Source organism: Coenobita brevimanus, chromosome 87 (assembly GCF_032717465.1).
Source record: "Coenobita brevimanus isolate Jiangsu-jjx chromosome 87, ASM3271746v2, whole genome shotgun sequence".
Classification (NCBI taxonomy): Eukaryota; Metazoa; Arthropoda; class Malacostraca; order Decapoda; family Coenobitidae; genus Coenobita; species Coenobita brevimanus.
This window is the reverse complement of record NC_137040.1, coordinates 4092915-4118302: the sequence shown is the minus strand read 5'-3', so window position 1 is coordinate 4118302 and position 25388 is coordinate 4092915. Positions and strand designations below refer to the sequence as shown.

Sequence of the window (25388 nt, the reverse complement as noted above, 5' to 3'; positions counted from 1 at the left end):
TACCAGGAAATCACCTTAATTAGTCAGCCACCCATCCTCTGTTCACCTGTTGATTGTTTACCCCTGCAGAACGGTGATACTTCTATTATTTACTTTTATTTAATCTTTATACAGCCTCATGATTATATACACGTTCAGCATAACGTCTTACAGTCAGGAGGCTATAAACAACCTCCTTATTTATTTGTTTAATTATTTATTTATTTAAACAGACGATGAACAGTGCAAGAAAAAACAAATAAAATAAAACTCTAATCCTGAGACAGTCTTCATTAAACTAAGTTTCGTACTGAAAGGGTCATGTTATTATTTTTATTATTTTTTTTTTTAACTCAAGCCTAAAACTGCCATTCCTCCATCTTGAATGTTGAGTTGTAACACTAAATTACCACTAGAAACTGGTCCTAGTCACAAAGAAGTGCTATGGAAAGGATGTTGAACCTTGGTATTGTCTTTTTCCGCCACTGAGTCTCAAGAAATAGGCAGGAAAAAAAAAGGAAAATCTGGGCCAAGTCAAGGTGAAGAGAGTGTAGAAATGTTTCCTAATTTAAGTCCTTTTCGCTGTATATGTCCCACCGACAGACCCTATCGCTGTTCTTAGGGACCTCGTACTGAAGGGGTTAGGTCGAATACAGTATACTGAAATTACCCGAACACTTACGGACTCTGAGGGAAGGACGAAGGACTCTGAGGAAAGGAAAGGACGAAGGACTTTGAGGGAAATGAAGGACGAGGGAATCTGAGGGAAGGGAAGGGCGAAGGACTGGGGGAAGAGAAGGATGAAGGACTCTGAGGAAAGGGAAGGGCGAAGGACTCTGAGGGAAGGGAAGGGAAGGGCAAAGGACTTTGAGGGAAAGGGAGGACGAAGGACCTTGAGGGAAGGAAAGGACGAAGGAATCTGAGGGAAGGGAAGGACGATGGAATATGAGAGACGAGAAGGAGGGGGCACAAATTAAGCTTACATTACATAAACTTATATTTCTGTACGAGTAAAGGAACGCACACACGTAAAGCTTAAACGTCAATAAGCGTACATATAAATTTACATATAGAAGCTTGAACAGACGTCGAAATTGGGCTCGAGCTTAAGTATACAAAGGTACATACAGTATAAGCTTAACACAGAAGCTTAAAGGTAACGTGGATACATAGAGAAGTGAGAGTACTTAATTCTTACACAGAGAAGCTTAGATACACGTCAATATGGGAATGGGTAAGCTTAGGCACAAAAGCTTATTATATCAGTGAACGTACGAGTAAGCTTACATACAGAATCACTAATAAGGTACACAGAGAAGCGAAAAGCCATGTAGGGAAGGGTACATAAAAGGTACGTATAAAGTTTTGAAGTAATAAGGATAGAAAAACATGGTAAATTTAATAAGGTGATTCTCTCTCTCTCTCTCTCTCTCTCTCTCTCTCTCTCTCATTAGATTTACAGTGACAGACCCTCACCCAAAAACACATACTTGGCAAGGTGCACAAAGGTGCACGTATATTACACACACACACACACACACACACACACACACACACACACACTACTCAAAAAAATGTGCTAAACTGTACATAAGCACTAAAATTCCTATCTACCCACTGATAACGACAGGATACCAGTTCAATAAAATGAGCTAAAATGTACTTAGATCTGCAGTACAAGGAAGCACGTAAGCTGTAGCCTGTAATCCACACCAAACTACCCATTACGGGAGTACAAATTATTTTTAAAAAAGTAAAAAAAAAAAAGTGACGTCACCGAGTTTATTCGTCCACATGATTATATTTTGCTTTATTTTTGCATTTGAGGATTTTATATAATTTTTAACTTTAAGATTTTATTTAGCTTTATTCTTCCACATGATGATTTTATTTAACTTTACTGTTCCTTCCACATGATTTTATTTCGCTTTATTCTTCCACATGATTTTATTTTGCTTTAGTCTTCCACATGGCTATTTTATCTAGCTTTATACTTCCACATGGCGATTTTATCTAGCTTTATTCTTCCACATGGCGGTTTTATTTAGCTTTATTCTTCCACATGGCGGTTTTATTTAGCTTTATTCATCCACATGATTTTATTTCGCGTTATTCATCCACATGATTTTAATTCGCTTTATTCATCCACTGATTTTAATTCGCTTTACTCTTCCACATGATTTTAATTCGCTTTACTCTTCCACATGGTTTTATTTAGCTTTATTCTTCCACTTGACGATTTCATTCAGCCTGGGACAGCCACGAAGTAATAAAGAGGTTAAAATGAAAGCCAAATCCACTCCCTCCAGTTCGGTCTCCTCAGCTTAATAAAATCGTCTGAATATAGCTGGGGTGAGAAGCTCTTTAACCCCCTCAGAGTCGGAACAGGTTTGGTTTTTTCTTCCAGACGGTTTTATTTAGCTGAGTTATAGGAGCCTCAGTTCACCACCTCAGGTACATGAAGGAAAAAAAATAAATCGCCAGAGATCATTATTTAAGGTCCAGGTTCCCATGACTCGCCCTCAGCTGAATAAAATCGTCTGGCGTTAGGGGGATTAAAATACATTCGAAATCCTCCTCTCCCCCCAAAAAAAAAAAAAAAAAAAATGAGAGGATCGAATAACAGACCGATTTCAATATTTTTCCTTTTTTTTTTTTTTTTATCACCACCAGACACACCTGAAATTATTTACCACAGGGCGACTGAATTATTATTAACTTGACTGAATTATATGGGGGAATAATAGCAGGGATGAGGCTAATAATTCTCCCCTACCTACTGAATTACCGCCAATTAGAAGGGGATTGAGAGAAGCAGGATGTGTAAAGAATTGTAATATGTAGTTATGGACCCTGTCATTTCACACTCCCTACCTCTACCCCTCCCTTTATGTTCTTCCTCCCCCCCCCCGCCTTCTACCCTCCCTTCATGTTCTTCCCTCCCTCCCTCCCCTCCCTCATTCCCTCTTTTTCCTATCTGTGTTTCTTACCCATATTTCTTCCCTCTTTTTTCTCCTCTCCCCCCTCTTCTTCATTCGTTCCTTCTTTCCTCTGCCCTCCCTTTTTTTTTTATCTCCCTTTCCTGCCCTTCCTCCGTAACTCTCTCTCTCTCTCTCTCTCTCTCTCTCCTTTTTTCCTCCTTCTATTCCCTTCCCCCCACCTCTCTACCCTACTCAACCTCCATTCTTCCCTTCCTGTACCTCTGATTTCTCTTCCCCCTATCCTTTTACCATCCTTCCCTTCCCTAGCCTCCCCTTTCTACTCTCCTTCCGCCCTCCACTCATCTTCCTTCTCTCTCTACCCTTTCCTTCCTTCCTCCCTTTCTTCCTTTACCTCTTCTTCCTTCCTTCCTTCCTGCCACACCACTTAAACCCTTAAATTATTCGTGACTCTGAAACGCACCCAAGGCCTTGTTTTTCTGCCTTGAACGCAGCCACCTTTCTTCTCTCTCGTACCCTCAGCGAACTCTTCCATCCCCTGACACCACAATATCTCGCTTCCATTTACCCCAAGGCACCTAGTTTCCCTCCCATCACCTTCAGCACATCCTATTATCTTCCCAGTCGACGCACCCTTTCTTGTCTCACGCCCAGCGCAATCTTTCATTCACTCTTACATCGAACTCTGCTTTCTCAAACTCATCACTCCAGCGACTTAGTATCTCGCTCCGGTTTACTTGAACGCTCCTCCTGATCCTCCTTCCCTCCACTTCCTCCTGATCCTCCTTCCCTCCACTTCCTCCTGATCCTCCTTCCCTTCTCTTCCTTCTCCTCCTCTCCCTCCTCCTCTTCCTCCTCATCCTCACTTCGAACGCACCCACCTATCTTACATGTCACCGCACTTTCCATTTTTCTTTCTCACCTTCGACACTACAGCATCCTTCAACTCACATTTTCCCATGTCACCCCCAAACCACAGTGCCTTCCACCTACCTCCTCTCCCCCCTTCTATTACCCATTCACACATCCCCATTCCTCTTCCCCCTTCCCTTCAAATCACCTCCCGTCTCCCCCCTTCTTTCACCTACTCCTTACCCTTCAATGCACCCTTCCTTTTCCTTCACTTCCCTCCCTATCATTTTTAATCAACCTTCCATTCCTCCCCCCCCCCCGCCTTCTTTTCCCCTTTGTATACCCATTAACGCACCCCTTCATTTTCCACCCCCCTTTCCCGCTGTCCACCTTTCTTTCTTGTTTCATCCTTGCAACTTCTTTCCTTGTTCCCGTCACTCTACCTCTCTCCCCTCCCCTCAACCTCTCCCCTCCCCTTTACTTCTCCCCTTCTTAACATCACCCCTCACCTAAACCTCTCCCCTCCCCTTAACTTCTCCCCCTTCCCACCGTAACCACCCCCTGTACACAACCCCCCGGAGATGTGCTTTAATTGGCCCTCGATAAATCCTGCAGAAAAACGAGGGAAGGATTTAGACGGTGATGTAAGCGGAGGGCGTCTGAGGTCTGGGGGGGCGGGGGAGGGAGAGGGGTAATAGCTACAGGGTGTGGGAAAAGTCTCTGGGGGCAAGGGTGATAGCTACAGGGTGTTGGAAGAGTCTCAAGGCAGTAGGAGGTGGGGGGGTGGTAGTGCGGTGTGTGGCTGTATGACGGGTATGGTGGGACAGTGTTGTGTGTGTGTGTGTGTGTGTGTGTGTGTGTGTGTGTGTGTGTGTGTGTGTGTGTGTGTGTGTGTGTGTGTGTGTGTGTTGATGGTGGTGGTGGTGGTGGTGATAATGATGATTATGACGATTGTGATGATTATGACGATTGTGATGATTATGACGATTGTCATGATTATGACGATTGTGATGATGATAATGACGACTGTGATGATGATGATAACGATGACGATTGTGGTGATGATGATGATAAAGATGGTTGGTGGTGGTGGTGGTGGTGGTGGTGGTGGTGATGACGACTGTGATGATGATGATGATGATGATGATGACGACTGTGATGATGATGATGATGATGATGATGACGATTGCGGTGACGATGATGATGATAGTTCTTGTACCTTAAATTCGCCCAGACTTTCTTCCTTTAGTTAGCCTACTTTACGCAGCTCAGTATAAAAAAAAAAAAAAAATACTGCAGCTCTACATCCTTTCCATGGCACTCCAGAACAACTCAGGATTCAAGATGGAGAGGGCAAGTTTTAGATTAATATTTGGTTCAAGTTAAAGTGAAAAGAGTATGGTGCGGAGGTGACAGAAGTAGTGGGGATGTGGCTGAGTAGTTGTGTATTACGCATGGATTTCTGAGATCGGAAGTTCGATTCTTAGGCTGTAAAGAAGAGAGATAATAAGATTTGTTTGTGTTATCGTTCCCTTATCATCTACAGGCTCACAGATATTAACCTGCCCCTTCCTCCTGAGAGAGAGAGAGAGAGAGAGAGAGAGAGAGAGAGAATGGAAGTGCCGGAAGTGGTGCTCAGTAATCAGTTGGTACAAAATGGAATTCACAGGTCAATTTGCGCTCGATTCAGTCGGTCTATTACACAGGTACAAAGATAAACAATACAAAAAAACAAAATCATTATCATCATCATCATCAATCATCATCATCATCATCATCATCATCATGCCAACCCAATAATTTCCTGGTTTAAAAAAATGGATAAACAAAATATAGAAACTAAAATCGCCATAGTCATTATCATCCTAACCTGCTCACGTCTCGAAAAAATAAAAACAAATATTTATATGGTTGGCCTATTTATATATTTTCCTTTTTTCCTTTGCTCCCCCCCCCATTCTGGAAATCACAGTGGCTATAATTCACTATATAATCGACCTTCCTTGTTGATATCTGAAGATGTGGATGATGGCCATGTCAGTTCTATATTATTATTATTATTATTATTATTTATTATTATTATTATTATTATCATGTTTATTCATATTACTCTTGTTATTCTTATTACTATAATCCACTAGATAATCGACCTTCTCTGTTGATGTCTGAAGATGATGATTGCCATGACAGTTCTCTATTATTATTATTATTATTAAAATTATTATTATTATTATTATTATTAAAATTATTATTATTATTATTATTATTATTAAAATTATTGTGATTGTTATTATTATTATTATTATTATTATTATTAATACGATTATTACTATTATGATTGTTATTCTTATTATAATTAGAGACTAAACGGTAATCATCTTACATAATTTCTTTGTGTGTGTGTGTGTGTGTGTGTCGCGTGATGTGACGTGACAAACCTGATTTGACGGTGTGGTGAGGGGAAACAGGGAGGGGATATGGCTGGGTAAATAATGATGGAAGGAGGGAGGAAGAAGGGAGAATAGAGTTGGGGAGAGGAAGGGAGAGAAACAGAATAGAGAAGCGGAGAGTGGAGGGCGCAGAAGAAAAAGTAGAAGACGGAGAAAAGAAAGGAGAAAGGGAGAAGGGATGGAAGAGAAGAAAAGATGAAGGAGAGAGGAAAGGAGAAGAGAGGAGAAGGCAAGGAGGACAAGAATCGAAGGAGAAAGGAAAGGAGAAGAGAGGAGAAGGGAAGGAGGAGAAGAATATACAGGAGGGAAGAAAAGGATTGGGAGAAAGAGATAGGGCTGGGGTGCTGAAGGAGTTTGCCTGATATGATGACGTGTCGAGAGAAAATAGGGAGGAAATATACAGGGAGAGTATAGAGAGGGAGTCTGTAATGAGGAGAGGGGAGGGAGTAGGTAAGGAAATGAGAGGGAGGAGAAAGGGGTAAAGGTAGACGAATAAAATGAAGGAGAGGAAGGACAGGATGGTGGAGCTAGAGAGGAGGAAATGGGTGTTAAAGAGGAAGAAGGAAAAGGAAGAAAGAAGGAGGGAAAGGAAAGAGAAGAAGGAAGGAGAAGAGAGAGGGGATGGAAGAAGTGAAGAGGGAACATGGCTGATTTGTTGGTGTGCTGAGGGGAATATGGAGGGGCGATTGGGGGAAGGGAAAGGGAAGATACAGGGAAGGGCAGAGGGGAGGGAGAAGGAAAGGAAAAGGGGAAGGAAAGAAGCCAAGAAAGAATGGAAAAAAAGAAATGAAGGAGAAGGGGAGGGGAGAAGAGAATGGGTCATGGTTGAGAGGAGAAGGGGAAGGAGGTGAGAGAAAGAGGGGGGGAAGCGGCAGGGGTAGAAATGAGGGAAAGTGGGAGGAAAGGAGGGACTGAAGAGGGGATTTTGATGTAAGAGGGCGAGGATGAGGGGAGAGGTAGAAGCGAGGATGGAAAAGGCAGAAAAACGAGGGAGGAAGAAGCATGATTGAGGGAGTGAAGGATAATTGATGGTGTGATGAAAAAGGGAAGTAAGGAGGAGATGTGGGTGGGTAAGGTATTATCATTATTAGTTTGGAAAAGGAAGGGGAAGAGGGTAGGTACAAAAGTCTCTCTCTCTCTCTCTCTCTCTCTCTCTCTCTCTCTCTCTCTCTCATGTAAACCTGTCTCAATTCATTTATTATTTTTTATTTAAAGACAATTTTTATTTAGTCTAGAAGTTTTCCGTCGAGTTCAACAGATTAATCCTCTTTTTACCACACTTACCTGTCTACCCACCTCTTCACCTTTCTGCATATTTACTTACGGTACTTACTTGCCTACTTATCATCCTTCCTACCGTCGTATCTATCCACCTACCTGTCTAGATGTCTACATACCAGTCCTCCAACCACTGCCTGCCTATCTACTTACCTGCTGCACTTACCTACCCACCATCCTTCCTATTAACCTGCCCACCACCCTTCCGACTTCCTTATCTATTTACCTACCTACCTACCTACCAACCACCTGTCTACTTATCTCCCTCCTTTCTGACCTACCATGCTTCCTACCTCCTTATCTGCCTTTTTGTCTACGTGCCAATATTCCTACCTACTTACTAACCACGTGTCTACTTACCTACTGACCTACCATCCTTCCTACCTCCTTATCTATCCACCTAGCTGCCTACCTACCTACATACTAATCCGTACTTAAATATCTGCCAGTCTATCAATCAACCAATCAGCCAGCCTTCCTACCTACCTACCTACCTACTTACCTACCTACCTACCTACCTACTTACCTACCTACCTACCTACCTACCTACCTCCTACCTTAATTACCTACCAACCTATCAGTCCTCTAATCAACCTGTCTTCTTACATCCCTCTCTGCCTACCTACCTGCTTACCTACTTACCTCCCTTTCTGCCTACCTACCTGCTTACCTACTTACCTCCCTCTCTGCCTACCTACCTGCTTACCTGCTTACCTCCCTCTCTGCCTACCTACCTGCTTACCTGCTTCCCTTCCTCTCCGCCTGCCTACCTGCTTACCTACTTATCTCCCTCTTTGCCTGCTACCTGCTTACCTTCCTCTCTGCCTACCTACCTGCTTACCTGCTTCCCTCCCTCTTCCATTAAGCAGGAGAAGCCCAGCAATAGACATAGCCAGCAGGGGGTCGATGAGGTAATGCTGTTTGGGCCTTGTTTTTCAACCCCCTCATACATTCATACATTATTTATTCACTCTTTCTCCCCTGCTTTTTCTGTGTTTTTTTTTTTCTCTTCGTTTTTCAATTTTTCCGCCTCTTTCTCATTGGTATTTTTTCGTTTTTATTATTTTCTCATAAATCACACACACACACACACACACACACACACACACACACACACACACACACACACACACACACACACACACAAATGCTGTATATGATTATTTCTTTTTTTCTCCATCCTTGCTTTGTTTCTCAGCTGTTTAGTACTTTATTCTCTCTCTCTCTCTCTCTCTCTCTCTCTCTCTCTCTCTCTCTCTCTCTCTCTCTCTCTCTCTCCATCAATCTTCCTCCACGCCTACTGTCAGTTATGTAACAACCTTCGTGATGCGCGTTTTCCCTCCCTCTCTCTCTCCCTCTTTTTCTCCCTCTCTCCCTCAACCACTTCCCTCCCTCCCTCCCCCCCTCATTCCCTCCCTCCCTCCTCTCTTTTTCTGCGTTCTCTCCCTATCTCCTTGCTGCACCACCACCCCCCTCTCTCTCACCATACACACACACACACACACACACACACACACACACACACACACACACACACACACACATATACACTCTCTCTCTCTCTCTCTCTTTCTCTCTCTACCTGCGTGACTACCCCAAACCGCACACATCATTAAAGCTAGGGACGCATGCCACATCCCGACTCCAGCACCTTACCATATAGGGAAGAATAAAGCCGGGAACAGGTAAACAATAAAGGAATACCTGGAGTTTAAATAAAGAGGAGGTGGACGCATTGTAATAAGCTTGAGTTTAATTGGATTAGGTGAAATTGGAGATGGAATGGGAAGAGGGGGTGTGAGGAAGAAGTAGTAGTAGTAGTAGTAGTAGTAGTAGTAGTAAGTAGTAGTGGTGGTGGTGGTGGTACGGTAATAATAACAATGATAATCATAGTAGCAGTAATAATAATATTGATAATAATAATAATAGCATCAGTAGTAGTAGTAGTAGTAGTTGTAGTAGTTCTGTAATAATGATAGTAATAGTAGCAGTAATAATAATGTTGATAATAGTAGTAGTAGTAGTAATAATAATGATAATAACAGTAGCAGTAATAATATTGATAATAATAATAACAGCAGTAGTAGTAGTAGTATCAGTAATAATAATAATAATAATAATAATAATAATAATAATAATAACAACAAAACATTTCATACTTCAAAAAAACAATAGAGTTAATCGAGAGGACTTTAAAACAATAGGCTTATCCCAAATATCCCTTCAATGCCCTGGCCTAAATCACCTCTCTTATTTTTCACTTTAATGGCGTCTTTTATTACGGATTTTATTTACTACCTTTACTGAAACAAGAGACGCGTGATGGTGACATGAGAGGAGGGGGGAGGGGAGGAATGAGTGTGTGAGTCAGCTTTATTTGTGAGCTAGTTTTAAGGTAACTGAGAAGATGTGATGTTACTGCTTCCCTTTCACTCTCCCTCTCTTTATTTCTCTTTCCCTATCATTCTTTCCCCCCTCCTTCTCTTTCTTTTCCTCACCCTCTTTCTTTCCTTTCCCCTTGTTTTCTTTCCCTCCCCCTATCTTTCCCTCTCCCTCTCATTCTTTCCCTCCTTCTCTCTTTCCCTTCCCCTATCTTTCCTTCCCTCCCCCTCTCTATCCTTCCTTCCCCCCTCTCCCTCCCTCCCCCCTCTCTTTCCCTCTCCCTGTCTTTCTTTCCCTCTCCCTGTCTTTCTTTCCCTCCTCCTCTCTTTCTTTCCCTCTCCTCCATTTTTCTTAAGTCTTGCCCATTAATCCCTAACCTTTCCCTCCCTCTGCCCCTTAGCCATTACCCCTATCCCATTAATCCAAACTTAATCTCCTCCCCATTCTTCCCCATTAATCCCCATTCTTTCCTATTAATCCCCATTTCCATTAAAATCCCAATTATTCCCTATTAACTCCTGTCAAATGCATTAATCACCATTTCTCCCCATTAATCCCCATTCGTCCTCACATCCCAATTGTCCCATCTTTCCCCATTAATCCCACTTTCACTCCATTAATCCCAATTCTTCCTCACTTATCCCAATAGCCCCATTTTTCCCCATTAATCCCCATTGTTGTTCAAATTCCAATATTCTTGTCTCATTAATCCCCAGTCTTCCCCATTAATCCCAAATCTTGCTCACTAATCCCCAACATTCCCATCATTCCCCATTAATCCCCATTCTTCACTAATCCCAAATATTCCCCATTCCCCATTAATCCCCACTCCTCCCCATTAACCCTCATTCCTTCCCATTAATCCCCATACTTGTTCACTAATCGCTATATTCCCATTAATCCCCATTCATCACTTATCCCAATAGTCCCATCATCCACATTAATCCCAGTTCTTGCTCACTAATCCCCATCTTTCCCCATTAATCCCCAGCCTCCCCTTAGCCTCTCTCCCATTAATCCAACCCATTATCTCTTGTGTTCATCCTCCCCCCGTGAAAAATGGGTCGGGAAGATTAATGGGGCGTGGAGGCGACTACATATGGGTGCCTCTGGTCTCTGCCTCTCGCTCACTTTCTCTCTTTTTCTCACTTTCTTTTTGTCTCTAGCTTTCTAATTTGTTCTCTCTCTTTATCTTTATGGTTGTCAGTTCTGGTACCTTTTCCTCCTCCTCCTGCTCTCTCTCTCTCTCTCTCTCTCTCTCTCTCTCTCGTTTATATATGCAGTAAAGAAGAAGAAAGAAGATAAAGAAGAAGACGAAGAAAATACGAAGACGAAGAAAAGAAGAAGAGGATGAAGAAGAAGAAGGAGGAGGAGGATTACATAGGATTACATAGGAGGAGGAGAGGAGGAGGAGGAGGAGGAGGAAAAAGGAAGATAAGGAGTGAGAATAAGAGGATGAGAACGCAGCCAACACATCGCGGTGGTAATTTCGCTGGTCAAACATGCACGGTAATGGACTTCAGGGAGTTGGGGGAAACTGGGGAGGAAAAAAGCAAGGTGGAGGGAAAATGAGGAAAAAGTAGGGTGGAGGGAAAAAATGTGAGGTGGAGGGAAAAGCTGGGGAGGAAAAATGGAGGACAGAGGGAAAAAGTACGATGGAGGGGAAAATTTTGGAGGGGAAATGAAGGACTGAGAGAGAGACTGGGGAAAAAGTAAAGGTGGAGGGAAAAAACTGGAGGAAAAATGGAAACTGGAGGGAAAAACGGGGGAGGAAAAAAAAAGGTAAGGTGGAGGGTAAAACTGGGGAGGAAAAAGTAAGATGGAGGGAAAAGTTTTGGAGGGGAAATGAAGGATTGAGGGAAAGACTGGGGAAAAAGTAAAGGTGGAGGGAAAAACTGGAGGAAAAATGGAAACTGGAGGGAAAAATGAGGAAAAAAAATAAGGTGGAGGGAAAAACTTTGAAGCGAAAATGAAGGATGGAGGAAAAGACTAAGGAAAAATTAAGGTGGAGGGAAAAATTTGAGGGAAAATGATGGATGAAGGGAAAATCTGGGGAAAATCTGGGGAAAAAGTAAGACGGAGGAAGAGACTGTGGAGGAGAAAAGTAGGATGGAGGAAAAGGTAGAATGGAGGGAAAAGTTGGATGGAGGGAAAGATTGGAGGGAAAAGTTGGATGGAGGGAAGAAGTGGAGAGAAAAGTTGGATGAAGGGAAAGACTGGAGGGGAAAGTTGGATGGAGGGAAAGACTGGAGGGAAAAAGTAGGACAAAAGGAAAAAAGAAGGGAAGAGAAAGGAAGACATGAAGGGGGAAGGGAAGAGGAAGAGGAGGAGGGGAAAGGAGGAAGACGAAGAAGAGGGGAAAAGAGGAAGAGAAGGAGGGGAGAGGAGGAAGAGGGAGAGAAGGAGGGGAAAGGAGGAAGAGGAAGAAGAGGGGAAAAGAGGAAGAGGAAGAGAAGGAGGAGGAAAACCAGGAAAGATGAGGACTATGGCAGGAAGGAAACATGAGAAGGGGAAAAAGGAAAACTAGGTAAAAACGGGGAGGGAAAAAACGGAAAATAAAGAGAGAAGAACAAGAAAAATTTTGAGTAAAGTAAAAGGGAAGAAAAAAAAAAAAAACATGGGAAAGAGGGAAATAGGATTAAAAATAGGATTAAAGTAAATGGGGAGGAAAAAGAAAATGGGAAAATTGAAGGGAAAATGGGCGAAGCGAAAAGAAATATGGATATAAGGGAAGAGGAAATGGGAACAGAGATATGGAGGGAGAGAGAGAGAGAGAGAGAGAGAGAGAGAGAGAGAGAGAGAGAGATTCTGGCTGGAGGGGGGAAAAAAGGTGGCAACTCTGAGGAGGAAAAAAACAGGAAAAAAATAAATCGGGATTAAATTACTACTGAGAGGTGAGAAAGAGGGTGTGAAAGTGAGCGAATGTGAGCGAGTGTGTGGCGTTGGAGAGAGAGAGAGAGAGAGAGAGAGAGAGAGAGAGAGAGAGAGAGAGAGAGAGAGAGAGAGAGAGAGAACAGGGAAGAGGCAGTGGAAAGGTGGTAGTGGGGAGATGAGAGAAAGTGAAGGAAGGGGAAGAGGGAAGGAAAGAGGAGAGAGTGGAGGTGAAAAGCATGGTGGGAGAGACAGGAAAGGGGAAAGAAGGGAGATGGGAAAGGGGAAAGATTAGAAAGATGGGAAAGGGGAAAGATTAGAAAGATGGGAAAGGGGAAAGATTAGAAAGACGGGAAAGAAAGGTGGGAAGAGAATGAGGAGGGAAGGAGAAGGTAAAAAGAGGAAGAGGAATATAGAGGAGAGGGAAGAGACAGGGAGATGGAAGAGAAGGGGAGTGGAGGGGGAGAGGTAGGGGAAAAGAAGAAAAGGGAAGGGAAGGGAATGGGAGGGGAAAAGAAAGGGAAGGGAATGGGAGGGGAAAAGAAAGGGAAGGGAATGGGAGGGGAAAAGAAAGGGGAAAGAGTGGAAAGGAAGAAAGAAGAGGGAAGGGAGGGGAAGTGGGACGGGGACGGAGAGGGGACACAGGAGAGGGAAGGAAAAGAGGGGAAGGAAATTGGGAAAAGAGGGAAAGTAGGGACATTAAGGGAAAACGAGGAAAAGGGAGGAGGGAAAGAGAGGAGAGATATGAGAGGGAAGGAGAGAGAGTGAGTGAGTGGGGGGGTGAAACTGAGGGAAAGAGGAAAGGGTGGAGGGGAAGAAAGAAGGGGAGGAAAAGAGAGGGGGAGGGAAAAAAAGAGGGAGGAAAAATAGAGGGGGGAGGGAAAAAATAGGGGAAGGGAAACAAAGAGAGGGGAAAGGAAAGAGGTGAGAATTGAGGGAATGAAAGAGATGGGGAGGGAAAGAGGAGAGAGTGGAGGGAAAGACAGAAAAGGGAAGGGAAAGAGGAGAGGGGAAGGAATGAGGAGATGGTGGAGGGAAATAGGAGACGGCGGAGGAAAATAGGAGAGGTTGGGGGAAAGACAAGGGGAGGGAAAGAAAGAGAGGGAGAGGGACGAGAGAGGGGAAAGAGGGAAGGGAGAGGGGAAAGAGGGAAGGGAGAGGGGAAAGAGAAAGGAGGGGGAAAAGAGGGGAGAGGAAAGGGAGAGGGGGAAAGAGGGGGGAGGGCGGTGACGAATTTCCCCTCATCGCTCACAACGCAGACGGACCCGATGCTTGGAATTAGTCACCCCCCCATTTCATTCCCCTCTTCTTTCATTCCCCTCTTCTTTCATTCCCCCACTCTAGCTTCACTTCATTCCTTCCTTCTCTCATTCCCCTCTTCTTTCATTCTCATTACATTCACTTCTTTCATTTCCCCCCTTCTTTCATTTCCCATTTCTTTCATTCCTCCTCTCTATATTCACTCCTTCCATTCCTCTCTTCTTTCATTACCCTCTTTTTTCATTCTCCTACTCTTCATTTCCTCTCTCTGTTAACGTCTTCCTCTTCTTATTTTTTCTTTTTCATATTTTTTTTTTCACTTTTTTCATTATTCATTTCCTTCATTTCACCCTCCTCTTTCCACCCCTCCTCCTTTCATTCCCCCCATCTCATTATTCACGGTTTTCATTTTGCCCCCTTCTCTCTCTCTCTCTCTCTCTCTCTCTCTCTACTTGCCCACTTCATTCCTCCCTCCAAACCCCTCCTCCTCCTCTCTCCCTCCTCATTTCCTCTCTGTTCTTCCCTGTTCATTTCTCCCATTTCAGTCCTCTTTATTTAATTTTTCACTATGCTCTCCGTCTTTGTTATACATTCTTTATTTCTTTATTGGCATTTTTTTTTTTATCATTTATTGCTCTACTTATTCCAATTGTTAATATTTACACCTTCATAAATTAAATATTCGTTTTATTTTGTATTTTAGTTGCATCATTTCTCTCTCTCTCTCTCTCTCTCTCTCTCTCTCAATTAATGCCACCTGTTCTTGCATCCATCATTTTTTTTTATTTCGTCCTTTTTGCATTTTCATTCGTTCACTTCCTCTGATTTTCGCCGTTTTCCATATTCAAACGATTCTTTAGTTTTTCTTTTTTCTCTTTGCGTTGTTGTTTCCTACGTATTCATGTTTCTATCTTACATTTTTAACTCTCTCTCTCTCTCTCTCTGTTTTTTTCGTTTTCTCATTTACTATTCGTGTTCATGTGTCCATTTTTAAATTCGCTTCCCTTTCTCTCTCTCTCTCTCTCTCTCTCTCTCTCTCTCTCTCTCTCTCTCTCTCTCTCTCTCTCGCCTTCTCCTCCGTTCCTTTTCTCTCCCGTTGTTCCCTCTTTTCCCTTTCTTTTTCTTCTTCCTCCCTTTCCTTCTCGCCTTCTTCTCCTACCATTTGACACATCTCTCCTTTTTCTCTTCATTTTCTTCCTTTCCCCTCCCTCTCCTCCTCCAGTCCTTTCCTCCCTCACTTATCAGCTTTTTTACATTTCTTCCATTCTCTCCCTCTTCTCTCCCTCTCCCTCTATTTTACTTCTCCCTTTCCATACCTCTCCCTGCTGCCTCCCTCCTTGTATCATTTCACGTTTTTTCTCTCCCTTTCTTCCCTTTCTTTTCCCTTTTCTTCCCACTTTTCCTTTTCTTCTTACTTCCCTCTCTCATCTCTCTTCCTCTCTCCATCTCTCTCTCTCTTCTCACTCCCTCTCTTCTCTCATTCCTTCTCTATCTCCCTTCCATCTCCATCCCTCTCCTCTTTCTTACCCTCTTCCTCTCTCATCATCTCCTCTCTCTCCTTCTCTTCACGTCTCTCTTCCCCTCTCCTTCTTTTCTCTCTCTTCCCCTCTCCTTCTTTTCTCTCTCTTCCCCTCTCCACTTCTCTCTTCCCTCTCCACCTCTCTCCTCCCTTTCCCTCTCCCTCTCTTCTTTTCCCTCTCCCTCTCTCTCCCCTTCCTCTCCCTCTCTCTCCATCACTGCCACAAACACTGCATATGAATTATCACCTGCTATTTGGTAGTGCTGCGAGGGGAGAGAGAGAGAGAGAGAGAGAGAGAGAGAGAGAGAGAGAGTTTTTTTTTTTCTCCAGCGTAAAGGGAGAACAGCGTGCCTAAACAAAGGAGAAAAAAGATTCTCCCCCACCTCTCTCTCTCTCTCTCTCTCTCTCTCTCTCTCTCTCTCTCTCTCTTTGATTCTTAAACCCCAGAGTCACAAGGTCGAAAATCCCACATTCGTACATAGGAAAACCAGCCATCTAAACATGCCCGAAAACAGACAGAATCGTAAATAGCGAAGCGTGGGCGATAAAAGTCAGGAATAAGCAATAAAGAGAAATAAAGAGAGAGATAATAAAGGAGAGAGAGAGGCGCACATAATGAAGGCGATAATGCAGGGATATAAACCAGCTCGAATGTTTTTGAAGCAAGGCGAACCATTTTGAGACAAGGTAAGAGAGTGATGGGAACAGTGCCATTGCTGACAAGGAGAATGTTGATGATGATAGTAATAATAGTAGAAATAACTGATGATGATGATGATGATGATGATAATTAACTGATGATGATGATTAACTGATGATGATGACGATGATAGTGTAAATAACTGAATGAACTAAACTGATAACACTCTATGATAACTTCTAACATGTCCACCTCTTTACCTCTTCCAGTAGCACAGCGTCTTTGTTAGTCAATTCTCTAACTCTTGTCAATTCTCTCCAGCTTAGCATAAACAGTGAGCTTTGAATGAGCTAAAAATACTCCAATCCATTAAAAAAAGGTGATGTATTTTTTTTTATGCTACTTTTTATCTTCGCTTTCATAGTTTTTTTTTTTTTTTTTGACAATTCAGTAACCCATATACAACTTTTTTTTTCTTTTTATATTCTGTTTTTATTTCCATCTTAAATTCAAGTTATTTCTCTTTTCTATACACGCTACTCTACTCAACTTCAATGATTTTTTCAACTCCAGCACAGAAACGGCACTAAGGAATTTGACTTCAGGAAGACGATTTTACTTAACAGAGAAAGACTTGTATTTCCCAACCATGAAAGTCCTACAACTCCCAACCAAGAGAGACCTACATTTCCCAACCAAGAAAGACTTACATTTCTCAGCCAAGTAAGACCTAGATTTCCCAACCAAGAGAGACATTTCCCAACCAAGAGAGACTTACATTTCCCAACCAAAAGACTTACATTTCCCAACCAAGAAAGATTTACATTTCCCAACCAAGAACGACCTACATTTCCCCAGCAACGCACTAAGAGGCCCCCACCTAACGCGCAACGCATTATAACTACTTCTGAGGACAATTTCTCCCTTTGTTTTGATGCTAATGAAGTTGTTTACATTTTTGCAAGAATCTCTTTCTCGCTCTCTCTCTCTCTCTCTCTCTCTCTCTCTCTCTCTCTCTCTCTCACACACACACACACACACACACACACACACACACACACACACACACACACACACACCAAAACTAACCCTGGAGGTCAATGCACCTTTTGTTGCTACTCTAATGAAGTCAATATACGTTGCCATGGGGACGATTCTCAGGTGGGCTAGTCATTAACACCTGGCCAGACGAAGAAAGCAGGTGTAAGTTGGCAAGCGACGTGAGAAATACCTTTCGTTTGTTTATCTCATTTTATTTAACCGTGTGTTGATTAAAATCGTCTGTGCTGAATAAAATCGTCAGTGCTAAATAAAATCGTCAGTGCTAAATAAAATCGTCAGTGCTAAACAAATCTGTCAGTGCTGAATAAAATCGTCTGTGCTGAATAAAATCGTCTGTGCTGAATAAAATCGTCTGTGAGCTGCAGGAAACGAAAAATTGTAAGAGAGGAGTTGGCAGGTGGGGTTGAAATATCTTGTGTTTGTGTGTTTTTAATTAACCTGTGTGCTGAATAAAATCGTCTTGAGTTAAAAGCAAATACAGTATATATACGAAGCAACTATATGCGTTTCACTCCAACATGGGCTAAAAATGCCACCTCTCCGTCTTGAATGCCTAGCTGTTATCAGTAGTCTGGCACTAGGATGATGCCAGTCACGAAGAAGTGCTATGGAGAGGATATAGAGCCGTAGCACTGTCTTTTTGTGGCCCTGAGTTACGTGAAATGAACAGCAAAAGGACGAAGACATAGAGATAACTACGGTAAATTATAAATAAAATAAATAAATGAATAATGAAGTTTCTAAAGCACACTGCCCCTGACCATTCTCTGGACACAGGACCCCAGCAGTGACCCGCCGTGCAGAAACAGCGCACCGGGTCTGGCCAATAACCCGATAAAGGTGAACCATGGGAAATAAAAGGCATTATTAAATTTCCGGGTTGGGTAGGGTAGGGTAGGGTAGGGAGGATGGGTGGCTGGGTAGTAATTAAAGTAGGGATGTTGCTGCCTGCCTGCCTGCCTGTCTGCCTGCCTGTTTGTCTCTCTGTCTGCCTCTCTACCCGTGCCTACTACTGCCTATCTACGTCTCTACCTTCCTATCCTGTCCGTCTTTCTGTCTGTCTGTCTGTACCTTCCTAATTCTCTCCACCTGCTTTCCTACACCTGCTAAATTCTGTCTACCTGTCTTTCTATACTTGTCTTACTCTCTGTTTGTCTGCCTACCTGTTCTGCTCGTTCGTGCCTATATCCCTACCTTGCTGCCTGCCTATACGTGCCTGATTCTCTGCCTGTCTCCTAGCCTGTACCTGCCTAATCTTCGGGATACGACAGGTTGATGTTGGCAAGTACTTTAATTTGGGATGGCCTTCCCTGCCTACCCCTGACTTTCTGCCTGTCCACCTGTCAATATAATCTACCCTCCAGTCTGCCTGCCTACCTACCTACCTACCTAGCTACCTGCCTGCCTGCCTGCCTGCCTGCCTGTCTGTCTGTCTGTCTGTCTACCTACCTACCTACATACCTACCTACCTACTAAATACTCTCCTGCCTGCCTTCCTCCATCACTGCTTCATATCTGTCTGCCTAATTCCCTCTCCTCATGCCTAAATATTCATCCAGTTAACTTTTGATTTTCTCTGCCTACCCAAGCCTGTCTGCTCCACGTTCAGTCTTCAGTCTACCTGTGTAAATGTCTGCCTTCATGTTTGTCTCCTGCTTCTGTGTCTGCTTAGTTGCTTCTGTGTCTGCTTCTGTTTCTGCCTGTCTCTTCCTACTCGAGTCTACCTGTTTCATCTCTCTCTCTCTCTGCCTTCCTGCCTTTCTCTCCTCCCCGTACTATCTATCTGAATCTCCCCCCCCCTCTCTCTCTTTCTCTCTCTCTCTCTCTGCCTTCCTGCCTTTCTCTCCTCCCCGTACTATCTGAATCTCCCCCCCCCCTCTCTCTCTCTCTCTCTCTCTCTCTCTCCCCGTTTCTGCCTTCCTGCGTTCCTCTCCTGCCTGTCTGCCGGTTCCACCTGCCTAATTTACAGTCACAAACACAGATAAATAAACAGGTGTGTATGTTTATGGATGCAACACACACACACACACACACACACACACACACACACACAATCTCCACCCATGTATACAGAGTCGGTTCACGTACACAAAACAAAAACAGTCATGCTCACAAAGGCACACACATACAGCGCTCAAACACTCTCATAACTCTCCGCAAACTAACTTTTTCACTCACAAACCAAAGTACTCTCTCTCTCTCTCTCTCTCTCTCTCTCTCTCTCTCTCTCACACACACACACACACACACACACACACACACACACACACACACACACACACACACACACACACACACACAAATTCATCCATATACATATAATAACAAACATTTAGTCTCTCTCTCTCTCTCTCTCTCTCTCTCTCCAGCGTGGCATGGTTCATAAAATTTTAAAATCAACAAACATTCATATTTGATAATACACTCGCACACTGCCTCACTCTCATAAAAGTACACATATACACAAACTCTCTCTCTCTCTCTCTCTCTCTCTCTCTCTCTCTCTCTCTCTCTCTCTCTCTCTCTCTCTCTCTCTCTCTCTCTCTCTCTCTCTCTCTCTCTCTCTCTCTCCAACACAGCGGTGCCTCCTGTCAGTGAGAGCTAATGGGCGTAACCGACAGGTGTGGATGACGCAAGACAGGAGGGGTGAGAGAGAGAGAGAGAGAGAGAGAGAAATGAGGGTGAGGACAGACGACAATTAATGAGAGGTGAACGAAAATAGTGAGAAGGAGGAGGAGGAGTGAAACGTTAGGGTAATGATGATGATGATGATGAAGGAATTGAAGGAGAAAATGTGAGAAGGAAGGATGGAAGTAAGGAAGGAGGGAGGGAAGGAAGGAGTATGTAGGAGGATGGCGAAAAAATATTAGGATGAAGTATAGTAGGGGTGGACTTGTGTGTACTGTGATCGAGTGAGAAAAGTGTGAGATTTTGGGGTTATGACGGGGAGGGAGGGGATAATCACATCAATTGTTGGGGGGAAGAGAGGAGGGGAGAGGGAGAGGAGGAAACGGAGAGGGAAAGAGGGAGAAGGGAGGAGAGGAGTAGCCAGAGATATGAGTTGGAGAGAACGGGAGAGGGGATGTGGTGATGTGAGAGGGACAGGAGAGGAGAGGGGAAGGAAGAGTAGAGAAGATGGTGAGAAGGGAAAGGGGATATCGGAAGGAAGGAAAGGAGAAGGGAGGACAAAAGTGGGAGGGGAAGTAAGGATAGAAAGGGAGGGGAGGGGTAGGGAAGTGAGGTGAAAAGGGGAGATGAGGTGGGGAATGAGTGCGGGGGTAGGGCACGTTTGAGTGAATGGGAAATGAGGGGAAAGAGGAATGAAGAGGCTATTGAAGATGTATTATTAGAAAGAAGCATCAGAAGAGTGGGTACGAGAGAGAGAGAGAGAGAGAGAGAGAGTAGTGAAAGTGGGACAACGTATGGTACAGGTATACAGAAATAATAATAATAATAATAATAATAATAATGATAAAGGTAGTTCGAAAACGGAACGATATGAAACTTGTAAAAGTGTAAGATTTTGGGGTAAAGATTATTGTACAGTAATGATATGAAAGATGAAGAAAAAGAAGTAGAAAAGAAAGAAGAGGAAAAGGGAGAGAGAAGGAGAGGAAGAACAGGAGAAAGAAGAGAAGAGGAGGAAGAAGAAGAGAAGAGGAGGAGGAGGAGAAGACAAGGGAAGGAAGAAATAGAACAGGTACAAGATAAAAGGTACCGGTAGTGTTAAGAATATGAAATTTTTTGATGCAGTGATGAGTATGATGATGATAATGAGGAAGAGGAAGAAGACGGGAGAAAAAGAGGAAGATGATATAAGAAGGAGGAAGAAGAGGAGAGGAAGAGGAGGAAGAAGACAAGAGGAGAAGATGTAGGGAAAAAGAAAAAGTATGTAAGATAAGATTAAGTGGTAAAAGTGTGAGATTTCGGGTTAATCACGGGAGAAGACGAGCTAATCACCGTAATTGTTGGGGTGTCTCTGCTGGGGGAGGGGAGAGAAAAGTGGGTGGGGAGGGGAGGGGAGGGGAGAGAGAAAGGCTTTGATGAATTGGGAGGGGAGGGAACGGAAGAGAAATGAAGAAAAGAGAGGAGAAGGGAAGGGAACGGAAGGGGAAGGGATTTGGAGAGTTGGGACGGGAGGAAGAGAAAAAGAAAAGAGAGGAGAGAAGGGAAGGGAAAGGAAGGAGAGAAGAAGAAAAGGGAAGGGAAGGGAAAGGAAGGGAATAGAAGGGGAGAGCTGGGAGAGAAAGAAAACAACAGAAGAGAAAGGAATTAAGAGAAATTCGAAAGTGAGAGAGCGTAGAAATTACGGAATAAAAAGCAAGCCAGAAGAGAGGGGTGTGCTATATGAAGGAAGAAATAAAGCAAGACGGAAGAAGGAAGCAGGGAAGGGTGAGTGATGAAGAAGGGAAGAAGAAGAGGAAGAAGACGAAGAGGAGGAGGAGGAGGATGGATAAAATAAAGATGTGATGAAAGGGGAAAATGATGGAGCGATGATTAGGGAGAGGAGGAGGTGAAGGATGTGAGATGCGAGGCGGGTGATGAAGGTTGGGTGAGAGAGAGAGAGAGAGAGAGAGAGAGAGAGAGAGAGAGAGAGAGAGAGAGAGAGAGAGGTGTCCAGGGCTAATGGAAGTCTCCCGGTAGCATAAACAAACTCTCATAATGACCAGGGGAGCAAGTGAGAGAGAGAGAGAGAGAGAGAGAGAGAGAGAGAGAGAGAGAGAGAGAGAGAGAGAGAGAGAATGTGTATGACTGGAAACAAATGAAAAAAAAAATAAAAATGATACTCTGAAAAAAGTAAAGGAAAAAATAGCAGTGTGTGTGTGTGTGTGTGTGTGTGTGTGTGTGTGTGTGTGTGTGTGTGTGTGTGTGTGTGTGTGTGTGTGTGTGTGTGTGTGTGTGTGTGTGTGTGTGAGAGAGAGAGAGAGAGAGAGAGTCGTCCCTGATAAATGGTAGGGCGAGGGTCGAGCTGATTGGCAGGGAGAGGAGAGAAAGAGAGAAAATAAAGAGGGGACAAAAAGAGGGACAAGGGGTACAAACGACAGAGAAAGAGAGTAGAGAAAGAAAGAGAGAAAGAGTACAGACAAAGGGATATACGGTATTAAAGAGAAAAACAGACATTAAAGTGATAGGAGAAAGTATAGAGAAAAAGAGAGAATACAGAAGAAAAAAAAAAGATGAGATGAGAAAGGGTGACAAGGTGTAGAGTAATTAGAGAGAATAATGAGCAGTGAAGATGATAGGAAAAGGAATGAGAGAGAGAGAGAGAGAGAGAGAGAGAGAGAGAGAGAGAGAGAGAGAGAGAGAGAGAGAGAGAGAGAAGAGAATACAGAAGAAAAAAAAGATGAGATGAGAAAGAGTGACAAGGTATAGAGTAATTAGAGAGAATAATGAGCAGTGAAGATGATAGGAAAAGGAATGAGAGAGAGAGAGAGAGAGAGAGAGAGAGAGAGAGAGAGAGAGAGAGAGAGAGAGAGAGAGAGAGAGGTGGGTAGGAGGGGCCAGGTGTAGTAATAACAGGTGACATAAACAAGGTGAGGTGATGATGTATTGGCAAGGTAAGATCGACTGAGGGGAGGGGGAGAGAGAGAGAGAAGAAAGAGGGGGGAAAGAGGGAGGAGAAGGGAGAGGAGACATGAACTGGGGGAGGGGGAGAGAGGGGAGAAATGAGGGGAGGAAGGAAAGAGGGGGAGAAAGGAAAGAAGCGATGGACTGAGGGGAGTGAGAGGGGAAGGGGAGAGTGGAGAGAAATGAAGGGAGGAAGGAAGGACGGTAGAAAAGGGAGAAGATAGAATGAAAGAGGGGAGGGAGAGTTAAAGAAAAGGAACATGTACATGAGGGGAAAAAAGAAAGAAAATAATAAAATGTGAGGCGAGAAGAAGGGAGGAATGGAAAGATGGAAGTGAGGGTAAGAGGAACCGTGGATAGTAATGAGGGGAGACATAGCAAGGTGAGGTGAGGGAAGGGGGAGAGAAGAGAGAGAAGAGGGGAGGGAAGAAGGGAAGGGATGGAACAGAAGGGAAGAGAGGGTAAGAGGGTTAGGAAGAGCTGGGAGGAGATAAGGAAGATGGCTGGAAGGATGGAAGATGAGAGAGAGGGGAAGGAGAGAGGTGAGAGGCAAAAGGCTGGAGAAAGGGAGGAAGGTGAGGGAATGGAAAGTGTGACAGGGAAGAGAGGGGAGGAAGGGCGAGAAAGGGTGAGGGAAAGAGAAGGGTGGTAATGGCCGGGAGAGAGAGAGAGAGAGAGAGAGAGAGAGAGAGAGAGAGAGAGAGAGAGAGAGCATTAGAGTTTTGCTTAAGTCCACAACGACCACCAGCGTATTATCAAACACACTAACATTTGCATAAGCTTACACCACCACCATTACTACCACCGTCACTACCGTCATCACCACTACCACCACACCACCACCACTACCACTGCTACTGCCATCATACTCCCGTCACCACCACCACCACTGTCATCATCAGCACCACCACCTCGTTATCACCACCACGTTAACCCCTTCACCCTGGGGACGTCTTTCGTGTATCCTCGTGCTGAAGGAGTTAAGAATTACCCCCATTAATCCTTTACCATTTTTTTTTCTTTTTATTATTCCTAAGATGATTTTATTCGGATTTAAGGACAACCATCGGGGTAAAGCCACACGATTTCCATTCATCTTATGGAAACTTCTATTCTTCCTAAAATTAAAAAGTCCCTAAAACACATAAATACAGCACACGCAACATATATTTATTTTTCAACCAAGTGCGGGTGTTTACTAAGATGCTGTATATATTTGGTGGCTAAAATACAAAGTTCTGTAGCTCCACCACTATGCATGGCTAGGGAAGGGAGGACTTGACTTCCCTGTGTTGCGGAGTTTATCATTCCCCATTGGGTTCTTGCCACCGCTCCAAAATTTCTCTGTAACTGCGTGGATGAACAGGGAAGGAGGGGTTGATAATGTTTTTCTGTGTATCTGCGTATCTATCTAACAATACATCTTTATCTTTCTTTCCTTCCATCTATTCTTGCTTTCTTTGTTCGTATTCTTTGGTGATGGGGGTGGTTAGACACAACAGTCATAGCCTCTTCTTTATTTCTCATACTTCTCCTGTCTCTATTTTTCTTTGGCTCTTTTTTCTTATTCTTCTGTATCATATTCCTCCTCCCCCTCCTCCTCTTCTTCCTCCTCCTCCTCCTCCACCTCTTCTACTTCCTCTTCCTCCTCCTCTTCTACTTCCTCTTCCTCCTCCTCTTCTACTTCCTCTTCCTCCTCCTCTTCCTCTTGTTGTCGCGAGAAGCATCGTGAACGCAATATGTAGGATTTTTGTGGTAAAAGCAATTGCAAAACAGAAATGCGTGCAGCTTAGAATTTAGGTAGGGTATATTAGAGAGAGAGAGAGAGAGAGAGAGAGAGAGAGAGAGAGAGAGAGAGAGAGAGAGAGAGAGAGAGAGAGAAGCACTTGCATTAACCCTTTTATTCAGGCAGTTCGATGCACACACAGTTTTGTTGTGTGTGTGTGTGTTTTGTGGTAGGTGGGGGCGCTCACCATCCACTCACTTGATGTAGTGCTGCTATCGGGTGTCTGCCCTTTCTCTTTTCCATCCTTCTTTCCTTCCATCTTCTTTTGTCTTTCTTTCCTTCAGTCTTTCCTCATCTTTCTGCCTACGGGTGACTTTACACTCTCTCTTCTATCTTTCATTCCTTCATTCTTTCCTCTTCCTTCTGCCTGTGGGTGACTCTACACTGAGTGACAAACCAAATGGTTTCCTGTACACCAGGAAACCATTTACTACGCTGGGTGGTAACCATATAACCAAATTTTGGCGCCTGGTGGTTTAGTGGGTAATTATTGCGCTCCAATCGGATTGAGCCGGTGAAGGTTTATATCCAAGGGGTGGTTGGGGTTTATTGCTCACGTAATGCCACTCAGGGATGAGTGAGGTTGGTCACTCTCATCTTAAATGTCAGGACCAACTGCCTAGCCCCGGGCTCGTACGCTCCTCATGGGGCAACGTACAGTAGGATCGGATGATGATGGATGTGTGTGTGTGTGTGTGTACACAAACGTCACTGCACAACTACAGACAGTATGGTATAGTCATTTTAATTTGAGAGAGAGAGAGAGAGAGAGAGAGAGAGAGAGAGAGAGAGAGAGAGAGCA

The 25388-nt window shown here is 43.8% G+C and overlaps 1 protein-coding gene across 1 annotated transcript in view; it reads right to left on the bottom strand.

Annotated features, from left to right (window-relative positions):
- The window catches only part of LOC145411045 (uncharacterized), a 589165-nt gene that overhangs the window by 186124 nt on the left and 377653 nt on the right, over positions 1-25388 (bottom strand). The gene's annotated exons all lie outside the window — the stretch shown is intronic.